At 36.5% G+C, this 9,114-nt stretch overlaps 1 long non-coding RNA gene across 1 annotated transcript; it reads left to right on the top strand.

Annotated features, from left to right (window-relative positions):
• The first annotated feature begins 1,032 nt into the window (after positions 1 to 1,032).
• On the top strand, positions 1,033 to 6,973 carry LOC117972442 (uncharacterized). Its single transcript, XR_004663499.2, has 3 exons — positions 1,033 to 1,365; positions 6,309 to 6,453; positions 6,834 to 6,973. It is a non-coding gene; the product is annotated as an uncharacterized LOC117972442 (long non-coding RNA).
• The last annotated feature ends 2,141 nt before the right edge of the window (positions 6,974 to 9,114 follow it).

Genomic DNA, 9,114 nt, shown 5'->3' with positions numbered 1-9,114 from the left:
CAATCAGACCCTACATCACTCCAGGCAAAAGCAGACCATACTTTAAACAGATCTCAGTTATCCTCAGGGAAACATTTGAAGTATTTCAGTCAAACCAGTTGAACTGGTAACAAGGAGGTGCTTAGAGCTATCCTGAGGGTGTAAAGAGCTTGTATTTATGAGGGGCCCCCCAGAATATATATAATTTAAAATACAATATAGCAGTGTGTGACTGTATGGATCAGAAAACCAGGGCTGTTTTACCAAGCTGTTTTCAGTTGGAGCAGCGACCGCCTGATCATAGGGCTTGACCTTTTGATCGTTTTGACTTTGATGCAGCTTTACAATTGGTATATGACATTTAAAAACTGAAACTGAAATACCAAAGGTAAATTAACAACAGGTTGTTTGGCTTCGGGCATGATTGGTGGTAAAACAGTAAAGGGAAGGAATTTAATATGCAAAGAGGGGGTCCCCAAAACTATTTTTTTAAAAAAAAAACATTAATAAATAAAAATTACCTGATCCCTAAAAATAGATTGTGGTAAAGCAATAAAAAAAAAAAGTTAGATAGGCTAATAAAGTCTTTGAATTAAAGCAGCAAAACGCTCAGTTGTACATAAGACAAGGTTGCCATTCCAGTTTGGGTACATTTCTAATCAATTAAGCTGCAGATACAAAAACGTCATTCAAACTAAACAGGTGTTTTTGATTGCCATCTGCAAACTTTGTTGTGAAGTTCATTGTGATGCAAATACAATTTAAATTAATCTTTTAAATTTAAAAACAAACTTAAACCTCTTCCACTTATCCCACGGTGTTAAATGATTTTAAGCATACAGCTCAACCTTTAGGGTCAAAAGCTGGGACAGCAACAAAAAGCTTTCTCAATTAAGTGGGATAATGTATCACTAAACAAAATTGTGTAGCCCATACAAGGTATCGAAAAACGCAACCACTTGATACTGCTAAGCGTTCACAGGAGATTTGGGTGTCGGTGTAAATGTGTCGGTCTATAAAATATATTAGCTGCGTGTACTTATAAATAAATAAATAACTGTAAAAATAAAAACGTCACTGCAATATACGGGCACTGACACAATTCTATTGGGATTTCCAGGATCGCATGAATATAGGTAGCACTGCTAGTGCACGGCGGGAGGAAAGTGTGCTGTTGGAGTTTATGAGTCGCAGAGCAAGATCGGGGCGGAGAAATAGTTTAAGTGGCAGTTCGACAATGAATCAGTTGTGGCTGCGTTTGGTTGTTTTCTAGAGTTTAAATTAAATTACTTAATACAACTCGACCTGTTGCTGCGGTGGAAAAGGTTGCCATGCTGTGAATGCCGTTGCAGTTTGCATTTCGTGAGACCAGGTTGCTGAGATAAGGTTTGAACAAAAAATGACTGAGTTTTATTATTATTATTATTATTATTATTATTATTATTATTTCTCTTTCCCGGAGGATAATAGTATTATTAACTTTGAGTGAGATTGAGCTATAGAATTCTTTAGTGTTTTCTACTTATTTGTTTTCTTCTCCTTAAAGTATAACAAGCTACCGGGTTGTGTTACTTGCTACGGCTGAAACGAGAGGATCAGATTGTTTGTTGTATGGAATGAAGAGCCTTTTAGTAGAGATACATTTCTCTTTCTTTCCTGTTTCTTTTCTCAAAGACTCTTAAACCCCTTTGCTCAACAATTAATATGTTGGGTGGTTGTTTCTTCCCGATTGTTTGTATTGAATGCTTGGCTCTGTAGAATATAGGGTTTGATTATCTTTATTGTTCGTTTTGTATTAGGTGAGCTTTTGATATTAATATTTATTGCATATTCTAAGAATTATAGTGGCATTTTAATTAATATAATCTAGTTTAATTCATGGTCTTTCTGATCATGTTCTGTATTACTTGACCACCTTGAGTTGTCAGTAATTTAGATTGTGTATGCTTGAGATTATATCGATTTAATGCTGCTATTTCTATTTGCTATATAAGCTCATTTACATGTGCTAAGGCCGCTATTAACGTCTGTTAAGTGTTAATTCTTTGCTCTAAAGTCTTTAACCCACATTATCATTCGTGACTAATAATGTGTTTGTGTTAACCAAACCTTCTTACTCCTGATTGGTTGATAAGTTTCAAACAGTTTACCATTGTTGGGTACTGAGCAATTAATGTTTGTTCTCTGCTAACAAATCTTAATTGGTGAATTTCAACTGTCTTTAACCTATTATTCCTGGGTTATGTATTTTCCTCCTAAATGCTATTCATTGCAGTTAGACTACCCTATGCTCCGATCTTTCCAGTAATTTATAGTTAAAGACACTTCAGTTAATTGACTGATTTATTTGTGTGTTTTTTAGGCAAATTTATATTTAGGTGTGTGTATATGTTCCTCCACAGGACAACCGGGATTGGGCTAGGACTATATATTAAAGGATAGGACAGTCAATCCCGTGATGCAGTTTGGTAATCCATTACAGGCACCAGTTGTGGAGCCCCCTTAGTACTGAATACATTGCGGCGATGGTGTGTTGCAGCACCAGGATATACCGGTATTTGCTCCACTGTTTACTAACTCTGCCCACTTGTGACATCATTTTCCTATCCTTCTTTATATAGTCCTAGTATTGCGGACCGGTACACGGACATGGCGTGTTTGGATTTCTTTTTTTTTTTTAATGTATATTTTGTACAGATTTATTTTATTTTTTAAAATAGTTTAACTTTATGTTGTTGTTCTTGCTTCTCTGCCCTGTCGTGTTCGTACTGAACCCACTGTTTTCTTTCTAGCATGACGCATTTATCCAGAGCGAGTTTGCTTTTGTTTATAATTAAAATGTTGTAGTCAGATTATTTCCCTTTATGTACTTGCTTGGCACATTATTATTATTATTATTATTATTATTATTATTATTATTATAGCAGTAGTACTGCTAATCAGGGTCTGTACACTATTTCTAATAAAAGGGTCTATTAAAATACCCTTACAAATGCACCAGAGAGATTTACATCCTTTATTATTTTTGAATTGTCAAAGGCGCAAGATCCAATTCTTCCAGTGACAGCGTGAGACTTGCAGCTCTTCCCCATTCCCCTGTATCAGAGTTCTGAGCAGAAGCTTTTATTATTATTATTTAATTGTGCATTCATATCTTTATTTGAGTGAGTCTTCCACCCTCAAGGTCTCAGCGTATATTGCAATTTGCCAATATCCACAGTTTGTCAAAGGTATCACAATGTATGCTTCTGTTGCACACATTAAATGGTGATTTTATTGGTTTGTTGAAAATATATTTATGAAGGGCTACAAGAGCACAACACAAACAAAGCAATACATAACTGTAACAAGCTGAACTAACAGTTTTTTGTTTTGGAACTTTTTAATATTAGAAAACAGAATAGGGGGATTTTAGGAATGTACCATCTACATATATTTACCATAAATAAATACAGGTGTTTATAGGAATGTACTATATATACATGTATTCAACATTAATTGTAGGGTGTTACACTTCCATAAATTAGGGTTTGTAAACTTTGGACGTCCACTGTATACAGTGCCTTGCGAAAGTATTCGGCCCCCTTGAACTTTGCGACCTTTTGCCACATTTCAGGCTTCAAACATAAAGATATGAAACTGTAATTTTTTGTGAAGAATCAACAACAAGTGGGACACAATCATGAAGTGGAACGAAATTTATTGGATATTTCAAACTTTTTTAACAAATAAAAAACTGAAAAATGTGCAAAATTATTCAGCCCCCTTAAGTTAATACTTTGTAGCGCCACCTTTTGCTGCGATTACAGCTGTAAGTCGCTTGGGGTATGTCTCTATCAGTTTTGCACATCGAGAGACTGAAATTTTTGCCCATTCCTCCTTGCAAAACAGCTCGAGCTCAGTGAGGTTGGATGGAGAGCATTTGTGAACAGCAGTTTTCAGTTCTTTCCACAGATTCTCGATTGGATTCAGGTCTGGACTTTGACTTGGCCATTCTAACACCTGGATATGTTTATTTGTGAACCATTCCATTGTAGATTTTGCTTTATGTTTTGGATCATTGTCTTGTTGGAAGACAAATCTCCGTCCCAGTCTCAGGTCTTTTGCAGACTCCATCAGGTTTTCTTCCAGAATGGTCCTGTATTTGGCTCCCTCCATCTTCCCATCAATTTTAACCATCTTCCCTGTCCCTGCTGAAGAAAAGCAGGCCCAAACCATGATGCTGCCACCACCATGTTTGACAGTGGGGATGGTGTGTTCAGGGTGATGAGCTGTGTTGCTTTTACGCCAAACATAACGTTTTGCATTGTTGCCAAAAAGTTCGATTTTGGTTTCATCTGACCAGAGCACCTTCTTCCACATGTTTGGTGTGTCTCCCAGGTGGCTTGTGGCAAAAAATTCTTCACAAAAAATTACAGTTTCATATATTTATGTTTGAAGCCTGAAATGTGGCAAAAGGTCGCAAAGTTCAAGGGGGCCGAATACTTTCGCAAGGCACTGTATGCTCACACACACGGTATAAATCTATTCTCCAGCAGTTACAGAATTGCATTTTTAGGTGCTCTGCCAAACGGGCAAACGAACGTTTATACATATTGTGGCGGTGGACAAAAGAAACACACCAAAGGCAGTTTTGGGGCCAAAATAGCGGAACAAAAAACAACTGTTTATTTCTTGCTTGAGAAATGGATGCTCTGAGAAATGGGATGGGGGGGCTGGTAGTAAACAAAGAGAAAACATACTGAGGGGGGTGGGGGGAGGTCCTGGTAAGTGACGTGTTTGTGAAGTTCGCAGAGTCTTCTGGGAATTGAATTGTAGTTCGGCACAGTGATGTCATAATGTTGTTATGTGCAGTCACTTTAATGGTCTGTGCTGTAATGTCAGTCGTAGTAATGTCGTAATGCTGTTATGTGCAGTCACTGTAATGGTCTGTGCTGTAATGTCAGTCGTAGTAATGTGGTAGCGCTGTTATGTGCAGTCACTGTAATGGTCTGTGCTGTAATGTCAGTCGTAGTAATGTGGTAGCGCTGTTATGTGCAGTCACTGTAATGTCCCTCGCGATGATGTCTGTGCGGTCTTGGATTCACGGTGATGTCGTGATACGGCTTCCGCTGGGTGCTGATTCTTCGTCATTTTTCTGGCGATAGTGAAAGATGTAGTATGGGCTGTGGTTTTTTCGAAGAAGGGTCAATTGAAATTGGACCCACAGACTTTGTCTGTCGGAGACAATGTTTAGCCTGAATATTTTAATAATGAAGATTGGGACTTTGAGAGGGAGATACTGGTGAATTGGCGATCAAAAAACAGAAACCCAGCTCAATACATGGCTTGAATTCTCTATTTCTCAGGTGAGTTTGAAAGCTCTTTACTATAAAAGAGAACCAAAATAACTTAATTTTGTACTAAAAATACCTGGTATTATTATTATTATTATTATTATTGGATATTGTAGCATATGTTAATTTGTACGGGATATTAATTTCAACCCATAAAGCATTAATGTTTCTGATGTTTGTTAGAGATTTTACAGTACAACTGACATTGGCAGAAATACTTTTATAAACGTTTGTCTCTCATTTTTGTTCTGACACTGTGGACCAGGGAGTTGGGCGAGAGGACCATGAGATGATCAAACTGTGCGAGATATATATTATTACTTTATTTTTTTCAGATAATCGTCTTGATTAAACATTAATTGAAATGTGTGATAAGTTAACTGGGAGAAGACCTGAAATTGTTGGGGGGAAAGTTCCCTATTAATGCCACAGCTAGCTATCACACTAGCCCTGATGACAAGTGGATGGAAAATCCACTTGATATTAATATTAAAAAACTGTGTATTAAAGGCCTATTATCCATCAAATAATTATCAAAACTACAATTCTGATATTTTAATATATAAATGTTTCAACATTTAGTTGTATTTTGTATTAGATGTTGGTATAGTTATTGCTATTCAACCATTGGTGTGTTTTGATTCTGGCCTTTTGTTTTAAATAGAAGGCAAGGAAGCTCTCAAATACATATAACAGGGATGATCTTGTTGAGCGATTACTTAAAAAGAAGCTGAAAGGACACAAGTAAAGAAATGTTTGTGTGTTTGCAGAAGTACAGTATCTATCTATCCTATCTATCTATCTATCTATTTGTTTATTTATTTATCTCAAGGATTGTAATACTTTTTCTCCATCAGTCTTACATGAACATTAACAGTTTTTTCATTTGCAACTCTGTAGTTTCTTATTTAGAAACACAGCTGTATCCCAGCTTGTGAACATCATTATTAAAGTAACTGTAATAACAGCTTTGTTTTTTATTACGTATTTTAGGTTGTAATCGCGACTGGGAAAGATGATCTGGTATGGAAACTGAAGTTGGAGAAATGCCGGAAGGAAAAAGAAGACCTTCACTCTCAGCTGGAGAGATGAAAAAAAGAGAAAGAAGCGCTGTCTAATGCTGAAGCACTGTTGACAGGTATTAAACATCAAATGCAAGAATTCTACAATTTGTATGTACCTATTCATAGGGTCTTTTTCAAATATAAATTTACCACATTTTCATTACCTTTGCTCTTTAGTTTCTGCTGTTTGCAATTTTTTTGGTAAACTAGTGAGTAGGCCCATTGTGCAGTACGCAGAGTTGTTATATCTCCAAGGTAATACGTAGCATGCAATATATTTGATCATAAACGTTCAAATTCAATATTTTAAAGAATTAATATACCTTTGCGTAATGTAGTAATTAATGAAAATGATATACAATAGTTTTGAATTACACATGCTACAAAAGCATATATATGTGTGTGTGTGTTTAATGTAACGGGACATTTTCTTAATGTCCTTTTTGTTTTACAGCTGCATTTCCTAATGTGGAGATGAAATACTTAAAGAAGCAGCATGAAATAAACTATGCAACGAGAGGAAGCTGCACAAACGGACAATTGGGGAAAAAATATATAAGATCTTCATAGAGGGAAAAAAAGAGTTGAGAAAATATTGCTGTTCTATAATAAATTTTTTAATTCCAAAAATTGTTTTCTTTGTTCAGTTTTTACATATTGGTATCTCATAAATAGTGTTAATTTGCTGATTGCTTTTACAGTTTTGAGATTCTCTACAAATATAATTTGTTTATTTATTTAATTATTGAACATACAGATGTTAAACTAATATTTGTGGCAATAATTGGTACATGTTATATGATAGATGCATAACTTGTGTTTTGTACCTGTTCTGACAATATAAATTGTTCAATGTAATGCTGCAGGGCAAGTATACCAGCACTTTAATTACAGGACCAGGTTATTACCACATACAAATATGATAGGACCATACAAGAACATCAGGATAAATACCTCATGAATATTACAACAGGAATAGTACCACAGATTCAGTAGTATAAGACATGAAATACGCGAAAAGTACCACAGGACAACACCTACAGAAATAGCATGGTCAGATAGGAATAGTACCACAGGACAACACCTACAGAAATAAATGTGATTTTATTCAATTTACCACAGGAACAATGCCAAAATACCACAGGACAATTACCACAAGATTGTGAAGGTAACCCCTGTGGTAAAGTGTCCCAAAATGTGTTGTATTTTTCTTGTAGTAGTACCACAGGACATTTTCATAAGGGATGACTTTCATAAGGCCCTTGACCTTGAGTGACACCAACTGATATCTGGAGATGAAGAAAAGAAAAAAGGAAGATAAAACTAAAGAATGGGGTTAAGGTTAAGCATAGAAAAAATAATAAAACAAAGGAAAAAGGGATGATCAAGCATCTGTCTAACATGGAATATGGTCATTTATTTATTCACATTTATATAGCACCTTACGTCACATGGACCCCAAGGTGCATTACACAAACTTAAAAATCAATCAATTGTAATAAAACAGTTAAATACAAAAATGTGGTTACAGAAAGAAAGCCAGCAAATATAAAAATAATAAAATAACGCATAGTAGAACATTAATAAAATTTGAAATGAGAAAGGGCAACAAAAAAGCAGTTATATAATAAAAGAGTGATAAGAAGGCTAGTTTATAAAAATGCATTGTTCAGTCTTGATTTAAAGGCAGTAAGAATCCTAGCTTCTCTGACATACTGTTTCCATTCACCCTTGGAATAACCAGCAGCCCAGCATCCTGTGATCTAAAGAGTGAGACTAGGAGTATACTAGGTCAACAGCACCTGTAAATAACTGGGTGCTAATCCACTGAGGGCTTTATAAGTTAAAAGCAATGTCTTAAAATGTATTCTAAACTGCACAGGGAGCCAGTGCAAAGAGGCCAGGATAGGGGTAATATGTTCACTTTTTCTGGTTTTAGTTGGTATTTTTGCGGCTGCATTTTGGACGAGCTGTAAGCGAGATACCAAAAGTTTTGGAATCCCAGAGAAAAGTGCATTACAATAGTCAGTTCTTGATCAAGCAAAGGCACGCATTAGCCTCAGGTACAGAAATAATAGGTCTAAGCTTAGCTATATTTCTCAAATGATTAAACAATACTTTAATAATTTTCCTAATATGAGTCTCGTGATTTCTATTACATGATAGTAGGTGTTAAAACTTCATGCTGATATTGGACTCGGCTCTCGCCAAGATAAGCACCAACTAAGACATAGCTTATTTTACTGTAAACTAATGTGATCCATCTGCGTTTCCTTCCATCTGATGATGTAGATATCCTTGTGGCTGGTGTTGATGGCTTAAGTGTAATGCTGGTTCCAGGGATCAGCCTATTTTGCCTCCCTGGCTCATCAGCACACACAACGGCTACAATGCTGGCTCCAGGGATCCACCACAGTGCGGCATCCCTAGCGCATCAGCATGACAACTGTCTAGACTGAGCTGAGTAGGGTACTTCTCTGGGGTCTTCAAGTGGGCACCTTCCATCCTTGGTGTTTCGTCGATTAGACCACGACACCTTAAGAGGGCTCAACAGTGATTCTGGTGTCCCAGCATCACCCCCCTCCGTCCCCCACTCAGCTAAACCCTGCTTACTTACCTTTCTTTACATCAGCATTTTTATTTCTACTGTGCTTGAGATCCCCAACCAGAATCTTTTTGTCTCAACCAGAGCCAGTTGCTGCTCCTCTCTGCTGCTTCAGATAAGCTCTTCACTA

This window comes from Acipenser ruthenus, chromosome 1 (assembly GCF_902713425.1).
Source record: "Acipenser ruthenus chromosome 1, fAciRut3.2 maternal haplotype, whole genome shotgun sequence".
NCBI classification, from domain to species: Eukaryota; Metazoa; Chordata; class Actinopteri; order Acipenseriformes; family Acipenseridae; genus Acipenser; species Acipenser ruthenus.
This window is presented reverse-complemented; position numbering and strand designations above follow the sequence as displayed.